The sequence below is a fragment of the Acyrthosiphon pisum genome, chromosome A1 (genome assembly GCF_005508785.2).
Source record: "Acyrthosiphon pisum isolate AL4f chromosome A1, pea_aphid_22Mar2018_4r6ur, whole genome shotgun sequence".
In the NCBI taxonomy this organism is placed as follows: domain Eukaryota; kingdom Metazoa; phylum Arthropoda; class Insecta; order Hemiptera; family Aphididae; genus Acyrthosiphon; species Acyrthosiphon pisum.
This window is the reverse complement of record NC_042494.1, coordinates 164345207-164363253: the sequence shown is the minus strand read 5'-3', so window position 1 is coordinate 164363253 and position 18047 is coordinate 164345207. Positions and strand designations below refer to the sequence as shown.

The window sequence follows — 18047 nt, the reverse complement described above, 5'->3', positions numbered from 1 at the left end:
GCCCACCAGCACCATTTATGATACATTGATAAAAGCGATTTCTGCGCAGTTCTTCCAAGACGTGAGGCCGATTTTCAAAAAACAGGTGCCCCACAGGAACAAGCGCCAAATGCTCATATCAAGTGAGTACGGATGTCATCATCTTTCTGCATATGTAATTTTTAGGATTTTTTGCATAAAACGGCATCGTCTTCTATACCGAACAAAATAAAATAAACCTAATTTCTGCCAGTCAAGTTGTCTTTTACTGACAGCCTTTCAAAACTACACCGTCTGTTTTGCCGCGCCCTGTTTGATATCTCGTACATTGTTGTTTGCACCTAATAACTTGCGTGCTGGTTCACGACAACCTTATACCCATCAAACTCGTATATAGCCATAATATAGGCACCATCTTTATATCGGTAATAACTAATAGGTATACTGTTATAGGTATAGGTTATAGGTACCATCGTATTCATATTATACTTAATATTATACACGTCTTCTCCGTTTATCGTTTTACCGTTCGTATATATAGCTACACACGCGAACTCCGTCATTATTGTAACCCGAACGTTTGCTATTTTATGCGCATCCTCTCGAGTACAAAAACCTGCGACAAAACACGGAGCGATGAGGGTCCCATACCAAATTAATTTGAGTATATTCCCAGTAATAGACTGCCGCGAGACAGCACTACTGCACAGACTGAATAAGCAATATAATAGACGACAATAGACGATAAATAAACGTAAAAGAGCGCATTATTTACGCTAAGCCGGCGGCGGCGCACGGCTCTCTGGGACGTCAATAAATAAAAAAATACTATTTATGTACACAATTTAGGTATGCATATATGTATATATAAATAATGTGTGTGTGTATGTGTGTGTGTGTGTGGTATATACATTTATACACCACTGGCAAAGTATCGATTGTTGTTCAATCGTGTGCGCCATTTGATCGCTCTTCATTTCAGCATTTTTGGAAAACATCCTTTTAAAAATAAGTGCTTTTTCGAATTTTACGTTTTATATATATTTTTTTAAGGAAATTTCATAATGATGCGCGCATGTTTCGAAAACTGTATAGAAAGTACAAACATAATAATATAAAATTATTATATCGTTTCCAATATTCGTTAATATACACTGAGCGTCGCACAAATAACGCGTTTGTAATAAATAAAGGTATAAATAATATTTAATGCCATGATGGAAAACCGATTATAATATTACGTTATGTACGGTCTATATCCTTTTTCTGTCATTTCACTTCTAAATAATGAGTTTATTTTTTTCAACAAATCGTATAGGTACCTATTTATTTTTACTGTCCACGATATTTTAAATTAAAAATGTATACTATACATTATAAGTAAACAGTACGTATTTTGATGTCTGTTTACCATTCAATTAGTCACAAGGTATATTATTTTAAACTGTGGAGATAATATACAGGTATACAATCCAACGCCTATAATACTTTGAAATTAAATAATACAATATGAATGAAACGTTTTTAATTTCAAATTATATATGCATATAGGTACCTATTTATTTTTAGTGTCGGTGATATTTTAAATAAAAAATATACTTTATACATTTTAAATTTTAAGTAAATTGACGTATTTTTGCTGTTTGTTTACCATTTGATTCGCTACAACTTATTTAAACTATAGAAATATTTACGCTTTGATGTCTAATATATTTTAAAATTAAATAATACAATATGACTGATGCGTTTAATTATTATTTTTTAAGTTACAACCAGGTAGAGAGTTACAGTATGACTATTTAATAATTGTATTATAAACCCAACTGCGCTCATCTGTATTAGAAAAAACTATCATAATTATATTTTATCAGCACCGAACTACGAACCTACTGATAAATAAAGAAAAAGAAATCTCAAATGCGACAACCAAAATTCAAACTACATCTGGTTATCATTATAGTAAATACATTAAAGGTATATTTAGTTTTGTAGATGATGTAATGTTTGATGAAAAATCGTCGGTAATAAAATATTTGTATATTATATTAATATTATTACAACAGAGTTATTCCATAAAAACAATATTAATAATTGGAATTTGAAAATATTACATTTTTATTTAATAAGTAAACGGCCACACAAAAATATCATGTTTGCCAGAAAGTATAGTGAAAACATAATAAAAGCTAGATGGCTTTTATTCACCACGTTGTAACTTAAAGTTATGCACATCAAGTTTTGTACTCAAGAAAGTTAAACACGATAGTCAAGTAGGTAGTCAACGATGCGTTAATCACTGAGAAACGAAGAAGAAAGAGGATGTCACTGCAGTAACTACCTATATTAATTTATTGTTTAGTTTCTCTGGCCCACTCGGAATATACCAAATAAGTGAATTTTTTTTCAAGTGCTCCAATTTTGTATTGTTAGCTTTAGTAACTATGGTATTCTCAAACTTAAAGTCAAGAATAATATTATCTGGAATCTAGATCGCCTCATGCACTGTAAATTCTATTTTAATCTTAATGTGAACTATTCTTTTTTTTATAATGTAATAATATTATACAAATTATAGTTAAAACCAAATTTAAAAGTTGTCATGACGTAGGCACGTGTGATTGATTGGGCCTGAGAAAGGAAACAAATAGTGCGCTGAAATCCTCTTAAATAATAAAAAAAAAAGCGACTGAGTCCCCTGCTGTGATAAAACACTTACTATGTGGATGTACGTCAGTTGATTTTAAATAATGTATCACACGACAATCAACTGCAATCATTTTAACGAACAATAATTAATCGCATAAGACCAATTTATCGTTCAATTATAATGCGCCGATCGATTACAGTTCACAGTAAATCGTTTCTATTGGCTTAATACTATAGCAATGTTGTATATCATAAAGTATAACAATAAACAAAATAAAAACACAATGTTTTTGATATAATTTTTCTTTTATTTCAGTTTCAATTGAATATTCATAGCCAAGACAGGAGAACGTCTGCCGGGTAAAATATACTATAATATAATTAAGAGGTAAAGTTTGTAAGTTTGTGTGTTATTTGTAGGTATAAGTTATTACTTAGGTATCTCTGGAACTACTGAACCGATTTTAATAATTCTTTCATCAGTATAGAAAGTTATATTATTCGTGTGACATAGGCTAATTTGTATAATTATGACTGTGATACTTTAGTGTTAAATTATATATTTACGTACGCAACTCCCAGGGATTATTTTTTTACCAGGAGAGGCCGGAAGGGATAGCTAGTTAATAATAATAATACACATATAAAATATATTCTCTGTGAAATTGCATAACATCGTTTTTAATTATTGAAATTGTAAAGGTACTATTTATTTTTTTTATCTATTTTTACATTAAATAAACACAGTTATAATACTGTTGTAAGTTGATAACTGTTCTCGTGCGTTAAATGATTTACAACGAAATGGAAAAAGACCACTAGTAATGTAAATTTGTAGGAATAATATTAAATGTACTTAAATTATAAATTTATCAGTTACTATTGCGTTATAATTTAAGGTAGTTTAAATATTATACAGTATTCGTTTCAGTAGAAAGAAGTATAATATCGACATAGATGAGATAATAATATTATGTAAATTAAATATATATATTTTATTTACGTAGAATAATTTCATAATGTTTAAAATTTTCTTTTTATACTCGGGAAAGGCACTTCAAATGACGTCTACTAATAATAACTTATAATTGTATACAATTCTTGAATTCATGACTGGCACAATATAGATAATTGGCAAATTCCGTCAGCTAAGTGATACCTACTTAAATAAATTACCAATCAAAGTTTTTATTTAAATCATTTTTGTAAATCTGGCTTAAGAGAAAAGTCAAATAAGAAATATTTTGACAATTCCGAATAATTTATTTGCACCACACAATAACTTTTCGCCCATTCGTCTCTATATTATTATGTAGAATATGCCTACTGGCTACAATAATATAATATAGCCACTCTCGGGAGCACCACAATAAAAATAGCTCGCCGCTTGCATTAAAGCTTGGCCAGTGTCGAATGTCATTTAAGATGAGCTAAGGCGGAGAGGGAACTTGCAATGTCGAAATAAAAGTATAACACCACCGCTTGTCAATATATAAAATCAAAATAATATGTTAATGATCTTCACTGGAAAAATGAATACGTAGCATACTATGATAAAATATATATAATTATCATATACTACTACTACAAGATAGCACGTTGTAATAAACTTAATACTTTTATTATAGGTCCGCATGTGTCCTACTATGATTTATGGAGATTATCAATATTTGCGATAAAGCACATTAGTAAATCAAATATAATATATTATGTATAGGTTTACGTGAGCTTATAGCCTATGAAAATATCTCCGGCCTGGTGATGTGTGAATACACCTTTACTCGATAAAAGTATATGCTTACCAAACGGTTAATTTTATGGACGCATTGTGGGTGTGCAAAAGTACAATTATTACTTTTTTTACTACTGATGAGGCAGGTTTGAGTTTTAAAATAAAATAATATTTTAGATCAATAAACTTGGAAAAATTACGATATCACGTCGTTGATCGTCCGTTGTCTCTCAAAAGAACGGCCATACATTTTCTCATCTCACGTCATTTTAATCGTAGTTCATAATTATGATGGCAAAATGTAGAAATTGAAATATAATAAGTGAATTTGAAATATCTGTCAAAATGCTTAATCACTGCGTATTTTAATTTTTCAACCGATACGTATTATTTATACATTTATAAACCAGCCGAGTACAGAGAGTTAACAGAAGCAACTGTCAACTGTAAAGAACGTATTAGTATGTAGGCAAAATCTTTGTTCAAATCAATATGTTTGCATTTTTTATTTTAGTAACATTATTAATAATCACACAATTATAATAAAAATTCAGATTATTGACTAGAAAAAAAGTACATATTTACGTCATAATTATAGTTTGTTAATATTACATTGGTCAATAAATTACTTTTGTCGTTTATTTCTGTTCCTTCTGTTCTGTTCCTATAGAATATATCCACTTATGCGCGCCAAATGTAAGCGTACGTGAAATCTCGATATAATATTAGATTCGTCATCGTGCACGCGAATTGATGATAATAATAATCGATGGAACAATTTTTTTTTCTCGTCGTCGGACGACATTTTTTCCGTCCCCTCGTCTCGTCCGCAAAGTTCCGTACCCGCCGCGTCGCAGACGTGAGTATTCCGGCGGAATTTTTACGCTGAAAAACTCCCCCGGGGCACGGAGCAGAATCCTACGAATGCTCGGCAGTCCTAAATAATTGTAATTCAGGTGCTTATATAATATTTAATAACAACATTCCACCGGATAACCTTTACCGCCGTACGCATATATACATGTATAGGTGTGTGTGTGTGTGTGTATATATATGCTACTTGAGATTCCGTTCGTTAATTTCAATACCGTTCTGACCGTTTTTTTTTCACCCCTAATCGGCACGGATGCAGTATAATATGCTCGCCGTCTATATATGTATATATCGATATGAGACTGTGTGTATGTGTGTGTGTGTGTGTGTGTGTGTGCGTGTGCATATAATTGCGCGTCGTCGTCGAGAATGGATTTTTTCGTAAACCAGCGAGTTTATATCATGTAATATAATAGGCATATATATTATATACTTATATGGCGCATATATTTTATTATTATTTCTTCCGCAAAAGAATTTGTTGACAAAAAAAAAAAAAAACAAAAAAACAGGAAAGAAAGAATGAATGAAAGTAAAAAAAAAAAAAACATCTCAGAACTCCAATTGACTTTCCTGCAGCATGTATAGTATATATATTATGTAAGTACGTAGTATTTTTTAATAAATATAAAAAAAGAAACGTACGGATTCGGAAAAATAACTTTTGACATTTTTTCACGACAAACAACTATACCTACTGCAGCACTATTTATTTTCCGAATATATACCTGCTATTTTTCAATAACATTCGTTATTCGTACGTACACGATAATATTAGAACCGTTGCAGAGGGGCTGCATTTTTAATATAATATACTACAATTATATTTTTTTTTTCATTAAATGCCAGGATAAAAATACAATACAACCATGGCTAAATATATAGGCATGTCCGCAAGATAAGACTGCGCAAAAAACATGGCAGACACTGGCGTATATTTTTTTTCAAAATAAAAACAATACGTCTTATCATGTAGAATATGGCTGATACTGGCGTGTACGATGTGCAGTTATAGTGAACATTGATAATCTTACTGACATGCCAAATATATCTAGCCATGAATATGATGGCGTAGAAGTTATATTATTATATTTTATGTACGATTATACCAATCATAGAGAGTCAGTAGCGGTTCCAGTGACACGGTTAGGGGGAGGGGGAATGGGCAAATCATAATTTTCAGACAATTTCGATGATTTTTTTTTTGTAATTTTGTTTAGAAGTACAGGTTGTGGGGGGGGTAGGCCAACCCATTGAAGCCGCCACTGTAGAGAGTATATAGATATAGAAAATAATATTATATTATGTTCTACGATAGAGAAAAATCCATAAGGTCGAAGCCGTCATGTGAAGCTGTTCATAAGGTGAAGGTGAAAATCACAGGGACGTCCACGCTTGAACCGACGAAGTGCAGACTTGTCATTTAGCTTGAAATATTGCGCATTGATTTAGTTTGTCAAAAAAGTTGATTGAAAGAAGTCGTTTCGAACCTGCTCATTTTAACGATTAAACCATATTATAGATTTTCATCGAACAAAATATATCGATGTAATTATTTATGCCAAACACTATTTTTTAATATATGTATATCACTAACAGTAAAGTTAAACAATCAAAAACTCAAACTCTAAAATATGTTAGATACAAATTGTTTTGACTATTAGCAAAAAGGAAAACTGTAGAAAAATATGTATTGATTTGACGGGGTTATTAATAGAATATAAATAATGTTTTTTAATAACTTACCTATTAAAGTTAAAAACTACCAACATTATAAGTACATTTTGAAGGAGGACAAGAGTACTATTACCTATTACTTTCTGACTAATAAATGCTTGAAAAAATAATACCGGTACCATGTAAATATGTTATACAGACATATTGAACATACTGAATATGATTGATCAGCGTTGTAGTTAATTGGTATTCGGTTCTGAATATGGTTCATTATTTAATACCAATATACGAAACAATGAAAAACAATTTCAATGTCACAAATAATTTATAATTATAATTTGAACACAGCTTTTGAATAATTGGATGGTTATTACTTATTAAATAACTACCAAATAAAAAGGAAATTTATTATAATTTATAACAACTTTATTAATTTAAAGCGAGCTGCCTAAAACACATAGGTTTCCATAGACACAGCGTACTAAACAATAGGCATATGATATATAATTTTATAAAGGAGGAAATACATTGTTTTAAAAGATAGTATTAATAATAGTAATATAAGTGATACATTATAAAAGATTGAATTACATATTCTTAAATCTTAACGTTATTGTTGTTTTTTTTATTTATCAGTATTATAATTATAAAATGTTTTAGCACACCTGATGCTATTACAAATATTATGTTTTATAGTAAATTATATTAAATACATAGCTTAGTTTTGATATTATAGTGATGACGTGTTAAATGTGATTCCGATGTTTAACGAGTTTGCCAATATGCTAAAAATATTTTCCTGAACATTTTTTATATTTATTACACAGAAAAAATTAAACGACTGGAACGGTTCTAAAACAGCGAAAAAAATTGGTATTAGATTCGTCGATTGCATTTATTAGATTGCCCAACAACAAACTTGTAGATCTCGATTGTATAAATATATAATATATGTATAACAATTTTTACCGCAATCCATGCAATCCATTACTCAACACTAAGCGATTGTAATTATTTTTTTATCCCAAAAAATGGCGGGTCTTAAAGTGAAAACCCCCAAAAGTGCTGCGCGCACATTTCACGCACGTATACACCGCACAAACAGTCACTGAAATCTATACCACAAACCTTAAAAAACATACACTTTTGGTTACATCTTATATTCATATTATAACCTCCATGCGTCACGCTTAAAATAAATAAAACCAAATCGTTTCTTTCAAGAAATATTGTTTTCGTAGAATAGTCTAGTTGTTGCACAGATCCCAGCCTGCATTAACTTTGCCGTGATGGCGTGATCAATGAACACGGCAGCGTGACAAAAAAGTTTGTGTTGCTCGTGCGGGAAGGGAATTTCAGTCTTGGGCGAAATAGGGCCCTCGGCTGTGGCTCGTGCCACACACGTCGCCGTAGCCCGCAACTGAAATAGCTCACTTCTCGCCCTTGCCTCACGACATACTTTTACGGTGAAAATATTGGAATATTCTACCACCAATAACTGAACAATTATTTTTTGATTCTCTCTTTTTTTTTTTGATAAATCTTACGAATACTTTTTACCGAGACAAAAAAATGTTATTAAAAATAATTTTAAAAAGTCAAAAATTACACAATTATATTATATTGCCAAACGCATATGACGCTACAGACTTCCGAATTAACATGTGACCCCTGGACAGGGATAACCTGTTCTTATACACCATTTCCTTGTACTGGAAAAACTATGAGGTTATTCTCACCCAATGCATTGTTTTTTTACGTAGGAATACCCATTGATGTTTAAAATTAACACTGTAGCCGACGCCGTCAATAAATTTACTGCGTCGCTTCCTTATACAGTCACTAACTTGTGCCTGGAGAGAAAGGGGGCCAACTCCATTTACCCAAATTATTTTTTTGTATTTAGTTATCATATAAATATTCAATATAAACAGCAATTTTAACAGCATTCAAACACCATATTCTTATTTTATGATCAGTCACAACCTATTACAGTATTTACTTGAACGGAAAAACTATGAGGTTAATCCCACCCAATATATTGTTTTTTTTACGTTGCAATGGGTCAACATTTAACAATTAACTTTACGGCCGATGCTAGCAAAGAATTTACTGGATCGCTGTCTTTTTCAGTCACTCACTTGAGCCGGGGGGAAAGTGTGGCTTCATGGTTGAAATATACAGGTTATTGCGTATTGACTCGGATTGTTATCATCAGAAATAAAATGGCTGCGTAAAGAGATATCACAATATAAATTTGTATTATCATCAAAAACAAACTGACAAAAGCTAACAAATTCAATATTCACGCGTATGTATACTTGATTATTATTGGTTCCCTTTACGCTGCCATTTTTGTTTTTATCATCAAATATTTGATCTAGAAAGGGTATAAATGCAATAACCTTGTATATTTCAACTATGGACCAACTCCACTTACCCAAATTATTATTTTTTATTTATCATATAAATATTCAATATAAACAGTATTTGTAACAGCATTCAAACACCATAATCTTATTTTACGATCGGTCACGACCTATGTGGCTCTGTTGGACGTTGATATATAAACACTGCATATTGTTAAGTAATTACAATTACAGTAGGGGAACTCAAGGTTAGGTTGACGCATTTAAGGTCTATACATTTTTTAAATATAACCTACTGCTTAAGAAATTCTGCAGATTATCGGTAATATCGTTATTTTGATATGATCAATTTTCCATCTTACCCAACACGTCAACTTACCCTGAGCTCCCCTAAAATTAATTTTAATTTTTAACACACACGTCCTATTAGGCATTATACATACGATTCATCAATAAACTTTTGTAACTTCTTGCTAATCCTGTAAAAATAAAACTACACTGTGACTGATTCAGTTGTTTTTGGTTAATCTACACTCTATACATCATATACCTAAGTCAATAAATCTTTAGATTAAATGTTCAATTGATTCAAAAATTAATCATCAGGTGAAACATTTTAATTGAATTCCCATATGTATTCAAAACCTAATGATGATGTACGTTCAAAACTTATTATACGGAAGTCCGACTTCACCAATATTTTAGAATAGATACTTCAATAATAAGGTATTTAAACCAGAATTATTGAAGTAACAGTTATTGAAAAATTTCAAAATGTCATAACTCATAAATAAAAAGTAGAGAAACAAACTATATAGACCAAAATACAGTATCAGTGCGTTTGACTTAGTTGTGGATCGCTTATACATACACAAATGCTGCTTTTACTATATAGCTTATGATATTGGATCAGTATAATATACTGCAATGAATATTTGACTTGTCCCGATCCTTTAAGTATATATTGTACTCTATACACCTCCCACTGACATAAAAATATAAAATAAAAACATTTTCACATCGTAAAATATTAAATTATAAATTGTGTCAAACAGAGAGTAATATTAAGTGTTATGATACATTAATAATCTATACATATAAAATCCAAATACCACTTAGTCACTGGTCGCTGAAACTCAGAAACTACCCAACGTACGAAGTTGAAATTTGGAATAGAGGTTCTTCTCATATTTTCCCCGTGCAATAAGAAAGGATTTGCCAAAATTCCCATTTTAAAGTGGTGCTAAGTGGCACTTACTGCAGCAAGTTACACCAATGGTTAAACCCAAAAGAAGTTGAACTGCCATATTTTTTTTAAGAGATGCAAATTTTTACGGGCTTGTTGCCTACGCTTGTAGCGCACGAGTTCAGCGTTTTAGTTATAAAATATCTATAAATATATGAAATAAAGGGCAACGAAGTGCACGGGATCAGCTAGTTATATATATACAAGGCTGGGTAAATTTATGTTATTTTTAACACAATTAAGTTCAGTTAATATATGTACCAATAACAAAAAGTAAATTTAAATATAGGTCAACTCAGTTAAGTTAAAAGTTAATACAAACTTTTTGTTAGCTTTTTATTATGTTAAAAAAAGTTCATTTGTTTATACAACCTTATAAGCGTAATTAATTTTTTTTCGACCCAAAACAAAATTATAGACGATATAGTGTTTATACTTGATAGTTGATACGATATTTCCATATAAGTTAGATTTGAATGATGTAACGTTATACTTTAAATAATTCACAGTAAATATTTTTTAACATGAAAACTGAATTAGTGAAATATAATTAAATTAAAAACAAAATAAATTAACTTTACTTACTTCTTAAAATAAAAAATGAATTAGTTAAGTTAACGATTAAGTTATTGAAAATCCAAAAGTAACTATATAAGTTAAAAAGTTAATATACAATTTACTTTGTAATTCGTTAATGACCAGCCTTGTATAAATGTTAATTATATTATGTATTAAGTATATGGAGTGATTTATTTATTTATTTATGATTCATTGTTTTATAATATTTATAAACATTATTGCTTGCACGTTGTATTTTTTTCACGACTTAAAATATTGAATAGTTGATTAATATTTACTTTAAATTTAATTCTATAGTTTATATCAGTTAGTATAATCTAAAGATTATTAAACGTTAAATACATTTAATTTTAATTAAAAATTTTCAAAGGTGGGCAAGTTAATGAAAATAATTAACTCAAGTTAGGTTAAGTTAAGAGGACACAAGGTCGATAAGTTAAAAGTTAATATAGAAAAAAATATTAACTTAACTCAGTCTAAAAAAAGTTATCTATTTTTTTTTTATAAGTATGTAAATCACATAAAGATTGAATTTGTCTTTCTAGTTTCTAATTTATAAATTATAAAAAACGATTTTATTTAACTTTTTACCTATTTTATGCCCACCTTTGACAATTTATATGGTGAAAAATAAAACTCAATTTTTATAAAGACAATTAAATTGAATATATACGTACCCCTCACTAATTTAACTACAATACATACAAATAATAATAATAAGTTATTAATATAATAATAGTGAGTGTTATTAGTGGATGATTTCTGATATCAAGTGTAGCCTGTTCATTTATATGTATACTCTAACCACATACACCTATTGTGCTCTAAGGTATATATTGTTTATTTCAAATAATAAAAGAAAAAAATTTAACGTGATATTGTTTTATATGGACTTCGTGTAAAATATTAGAAATAGAATAATACAAATTTGGGATTAAAACTATTACAGAAATTGTCGGTTTTCAACTGGTCATGTCGTTAGTAGTAACATTATTACCGGTCCTATATTCATTATTACACGTTACCGATTAAGCGATAATCGCTTTAAAAAAGTGTTGGTTACCGGTAACTGATTCAATATCGGTTTTCTATAAACAATTTTAGTATACTTATGCGTGTATTATGATTTAAAAATAGTTTTAAGAAGTTAAATATCAATAACTATAGTAGCTACAAACTCATCATTATTTAAGTAGCTAAGATTATTTAAACATAGTATAGTTGAATAGTTCATAACTCATAAGTAACGGTAATTGGTATTCGGTGTACTCCCACTCTACTCCCCAATATACATTTTTAGTTAATTAACATTTTTTACAAATTAAAACTAATTACTTACTATCTGCAACTGAAATTAAATAATAATTATAGTTATTAGTTATAAAATATTCATAAAATGTTATGATTAAAGATGAAAATCTAGTTATTTATTTTAAAAGTAGGTACTCAATAAATTTAAAACAAATTTCTGAGTAGGAGACCAACCATCAAATGTCATATTTCTTGGTAGAAATAAAAAACAAATTTTTATTTGATCTTAATTTGTAGTATAGTTTCTTAGTATATTAGGTAGTTAATTATAATATATACCTAATATATTTTATTATATCTGTGGAATTTACAACTATTGGTATCACAATCACTATAGAATATTTATAAAAATAAAAGGTTGTAATATATTAAGGTCTCATGCGTTGCGCCAAAAGTTATGAAAAAATCATAGCATGTTTAAAAATAAAGCGTTTTAAGAAATGAATGTTGAATATGTAAGAATATACTAAAAACCATACTAAAAACGTTAGCGGAGCTCCAATGAAAAACTAAGTAAGTAAAATATAATTTTAGCTACACACTGTGTAGCTGATCAGTTACTATAATACATTTGGGATGTTCCCACAATCACACTTAACCATAATGTATAGCTTTGGTACCGTCTAACGAGTGTTCTAGATTTGTAGAGTTTATTTTCTATCATTACCAATTTGTTAAAATAAACTTATGAGAAAGTAAAAAAAACTATTGATATTGTAAAATTTATACTAAGAAACTACAAAAAAAAAATGAGTTTTAAAGATTAGTGAAATAAAAAACATAGCAAAAGTTTCATACTTAATCCTCCAATAGTTTCTGGATAATAAACAAAAAACGTTTTTATAATTATCATATCATTTGTCTAAAAATGTTAAATCAAAGGCCCAAGAAGAAAAAATACTATCAAATATTAACCAAATTACTGTTGTAATAGACTTATTTTAAAGTTAACAATCAACAATAATAATAATAATAATATATAACCATTAATCATAATAATAAACTAATAAAACAAATATAATATCTACATAATATATCCTAAAATTATTTATAAGATAGTAATATGGATATGAACATAATATGTAACTAAGTATTTTTTCGTGGGATTGGAACCAAAAGATATGATTTTTAGAAATATCAAATTTTCGGGAGAGCAATTTATTTAAATCTTGTATAAATGTATTATCTCGTTTCGTATAACATGGTTTTTAATGACTGTCAAATCTCTATTTTTTGTCTATTGGACATAAAATACTTCAGCTACTAGGCCATTAGTCATTAATAAACATTTGTTTTACATAGATACCTATGGTTAATATTTTTTTTCATTTTATTTCGATGTTATACCAATACTGATACATGATACCTTACATTTTAAACCTATACCATATTGTACTTAGAATTGTCATTCATTCAAATTCAAAAATCTTATTTTTTTTTTTTTTTTTTTTTTTTTTTATTTAATGATAAGGCTTCAACAAACTAAGGTTATTAGCCTGCAGAATAGGTTATAACAATGTAAAATTATAAATATTTACAACTTATTGTTTGTACTAACCTAACTATACTAAACTTATGGTATGTGTTTAAACTCGAAACTCAAAGGTGGGGGTGCCAGCGTTTCTTAGGCACCCCCAAAATCAAAGTAAGGACAGTTCGAAAACCGTTGAGGTACAAACGATTTTACTTGAGGTACAAACAGGTACAAACGAGGTACAAACGATTGGTATGTGTTTAAACTCAAAAATCAAAGGTGGGGGTGCCAGCGTTTCCTCGACACCCCAAAATCGATTTAGGGATAGTTTGAAAACCGTTGAGGTACAAACGATTTTACTTGAGGTACAAACAGGTACAAACGAGGTACAAACGATTGGTATAGGTTTTGTATCAAGATTTGGAGGTGGGGGTGCTGGGGACATGGATCTCCAATATATTATTTATTCCTTCGTGATTCAAACTGCTGGCTATGCCAATAAGCAATAATGTGTAATATAATATTATTCTCGTAATCTCCTGTGTTCTAAACAAATTCGCTGAGTTTGACATAAATCACAAGTCAGTAATCTGTAAATCATTATGTGTTTACTGCCAACGTTCGTTGGTTTTGACATTCACGTTGAGGCATGTGAATACCGAACCATTGACACGATGTTTTGACTTGCTTAGATGTCGCACTCACTTAACCCCATGTTTTCATAATCGAGTGGTTCTGCCAGGTTATTGATATTTGTTGCCATGTTGGCTTCTTGGTTAAGCATTGAGCAGGACCATTTTCTTATGCTTGTGGTACCCACGTGTGTACCGTTTAAATATAATTTTTTTTTTTAAAGTAGATTTTAATAAAAAAAAAATATTTATCAACTTTTGGTTCCGAGAACACGAATTTTGTTAATACAAATTTAAAAATAAAATTATGAAACTATTTATTCAGTCAAACTAAAAAAAAAAAAAATACGTACTAGGTTCAATAATTGGTATTTTCACTAGAAAAAAAATAATTCAATTATCACACAAAGAATAAAAAAAAAACGGGTTAACCAAAGATAATTTCAAAATTTGAGCAAATGCATTTTATAAATTTATAGATTAAATTATAAAAACTTCTGATAGGCCTGACCAAAGTTTAAAATTACAAAATAAACAGATATTTAAAATAAATGTGCCATAAATAGCTCGACAATAGTAGTTTCAAAGTAAATTTAAAATATCAAGAAAATTAATATATTAGGTTAACTATTAAAATGACTATATCTTTTGAGCCGAAGTTGTATTACTAATAGTGAGTACTAATATTACTTATTCTACACTACCCATAATACCATCACATATACTTTCGGCGATATCTACTGTAAAAGATATGGCTGTTGTAAAAATGAAAATATAAAAAATTGAAGTATTTTTACTGTTTCAAAACTCGAAATAAAAAAAACACATTATTTATTGTAACTGATACTTCTTCACTCTTATCAGTATCTAAAACTTTTAAAAGATACTTTCCTCACTAAATAATATTACTCAATTATACGTACTGATACGTTCTGTAAATCATAATGTTTAATCAATTTATAATAATGTACATAATATTTTCCATAATTTATATAATATTATTTTCATATTATCATATTATAATTAATGAAAAAAATCTAGATTTTAAGCAAAAAAAGTCACAAAAATATCTGGACCCGTACAATAGTAATTTTGTACAATATCAAACAGATTAACCACTCATATTAAGACAAGGTAGAACGCTAATATTATTCAGAAGTAATCAATATGAAGTAGTTAAACCACGAAATAATGAAATGTGTTTTCTTTAGAATGATTTTCACATAAGTTATACCTATTACCTTCATTTATAATATAAAAAATATGTGAAAGCTCCTTAGTTTGAACCAAATATTTATTTTAAGAGTCTTAAAAAATATAAATTGATGTTAGTCCTATCTGAGAATAGCATTAACAATTCCATCAGATTCTAAGAGTAATACTAGCTATAGTGGAGGGAGAAGTAATAGACACAAAATGGTTTTCGCTTTTCTATTCAACGATTCAATACTATACTCGTCGAGGAAGAAGAACATGACCAGTCGCGCATTCAAAACAACTTCCTCCACCGCACCGCCCACCATAGTGGTAATTACCGGCTTTGTATATGGAGCGCCTCATGTGTCAACAGAGACGTGCATGTTTTTATAAAACAACACAGTTTATGCGGTTCACATTTTGAACATAGCTGTATAACTGTGAACAGATGTTTGGGGAACCAATGAGAAATCGGGTGCGCGTAACGGACGCTAATCGGTCCGCCGCCTGGTCGTGTTCTTATTCCGCGCTGAGTATACCAAACATAAAAAGCATTTAACAGCAATCAATGAGAGAATGTGACCTATCCACGTGAAAGCCACGTTTGGTGGGCTGATGAAAGTGTCATACAAAATATCCTGATAGTTAAGGTACCGATAAGTCAAAGCGATTGGAGAATGCAATGGATTGAAATTTATGGAGAAGTTTGGTTGAAGCATGTAAAAGGCCTTAATGGCATTGTTTGCGCCACGCGAAGTATTTTCCGACGGCATAATAGTTGTTCTTAAAGGTAATATAGTTATTTTAAAAAATGATATCACTGGGCAGTCAGCCAACTATTTGCTTGTGCATAATATGATGAGATTCGGAATACAGTCGGTCGGATTCAATACTACCAAACATAAAAAGTTTAACAGCAACCAATGAGAGAATGTGACCTATCCACGTGAAAGCCACGTTTGAGAGGAGTGGGGGGTTGGTGAAAGTGTCATACAAAATGTCTTGATCTGAAACCAAAAAAAAAGCGACGCAAGGGAAGACCTCGCCAGTGGTAGTTAGACAGAGCTAAGATAGATACCGATGAGTCAAAGCGATTGAAGAATGCATTGGACTGAAATTTATAGAGAAGTTTGGTTGAAGCATGTAAAAGGCATTAATGGCATGTCTAGCAAAAATAAACAAAAAATAGAGAGATAGGCGCAGCAGTGTTAAATGTTCAAAACGCCGATACTTATGTGCTAAACACAACTGGAACAGCTCTCAAATGTCTTTTCGTACAAAAAAATACTACTATGGTTATATTTTAATTTTAGAAAATCTTGAGTTTATTGGCATGTTTGAATCGTTATTGTATATTAAAACATTAATTGTCGTTTAAATTATATAAAATGTATTTCAAATGCATAAGAACCTGAACCAATTACAATCACTGTATGTGCTAACTAATTTTGGATTTTTCATATGGTGCTTCTAGAAGAGGAGAAGTAAAAATATGAAAATAAACATAAAGTATACTTACTAATTTTTCCTGAAAAAAATTATGGTGGAATTAGGAATATCGGACTAACCGATTTCAAGTACACATAATAACAAATTCAAATCTTTTTTAAAAAGTACTATAGCATAACTAGCAAAAATAACTTTCCTTTAATAATATAAATAACAGAACAATAATGTACGTACCAATTTGATCTAAAAACAAAGAAAAATATAATCAAATACTTCAGAAAACTGGTTTTAAAATTTCAATGTTGTACTTTGATCATAAAATTAAATAACTAATGTTTGTTTCAGAAATATCAGCAATAAAAAAAAAAAAATTCTATAGCATGAACATAATTTACTCATGTAATCTACATTGTTAGTGGCTTTGGGATGTTTATATAGTTTATAATGAATGTCAATTGTAAAAATAACAGTAGTTTATAGATTATAGAATGGAAAACACATCACATCAAGTAATAATATAACACGTAAATTCATAATGCAATCAAATACATAAACATTACGTACTGGTGAACTGATCTAGATAACAAACAAAAATAAAAAATTGTGGTTTACTTTTTTTTTGTTTAAAATAAGGTTATAGTGTATAAGAATGCTAATTTAAGCATCCGGTGAAGATTGTAGGTAACTACATTTTTTTTTTAGAATAACACAAAGATCAAAATCAATTTTGTCGAAAACTGGTGTTGCGTAAAAAAATCTGTATTTGCTTAATTCTCCACTTCTTTTATTATTTAAAAATAATGGAAGTCTGCTGTTCTTATTTTTTGAGACGTCACATCACTAATTACTGATTAATAACTTTACTCAGGCTCCACTACCATAA

General features: G+C 29.6%; 1 long non-coding RNA gene across 1 annotated transcript; it reads right to left on the bottom strand.

The window, feature by feature from the left end:
• Nucleotides 1–8558: 8558 nt before the first annotated feature.
• On the bottom strand, nucleotides 8559–17244 carry LOC107884555. Its single transcript, XR_001680012.2, has 7 exons — nucleotides 17235–17244; nucleotides 15442–15450; nucleotides 14872–14895; nucleotides 13211–13228; nucleotides 12441–12449; nucleotides 11779–11793; nucleotides 8559–9755 (listed from the first exon to the last, which is right to left on the bottom strand). It is a non-coding gene; the product is annotated as an uncharacterized LOC107884555 (long non-coding RNA).
• Between the last annotated feature and the right edge of the window lie 803 nt (nucleotides 17245–18047).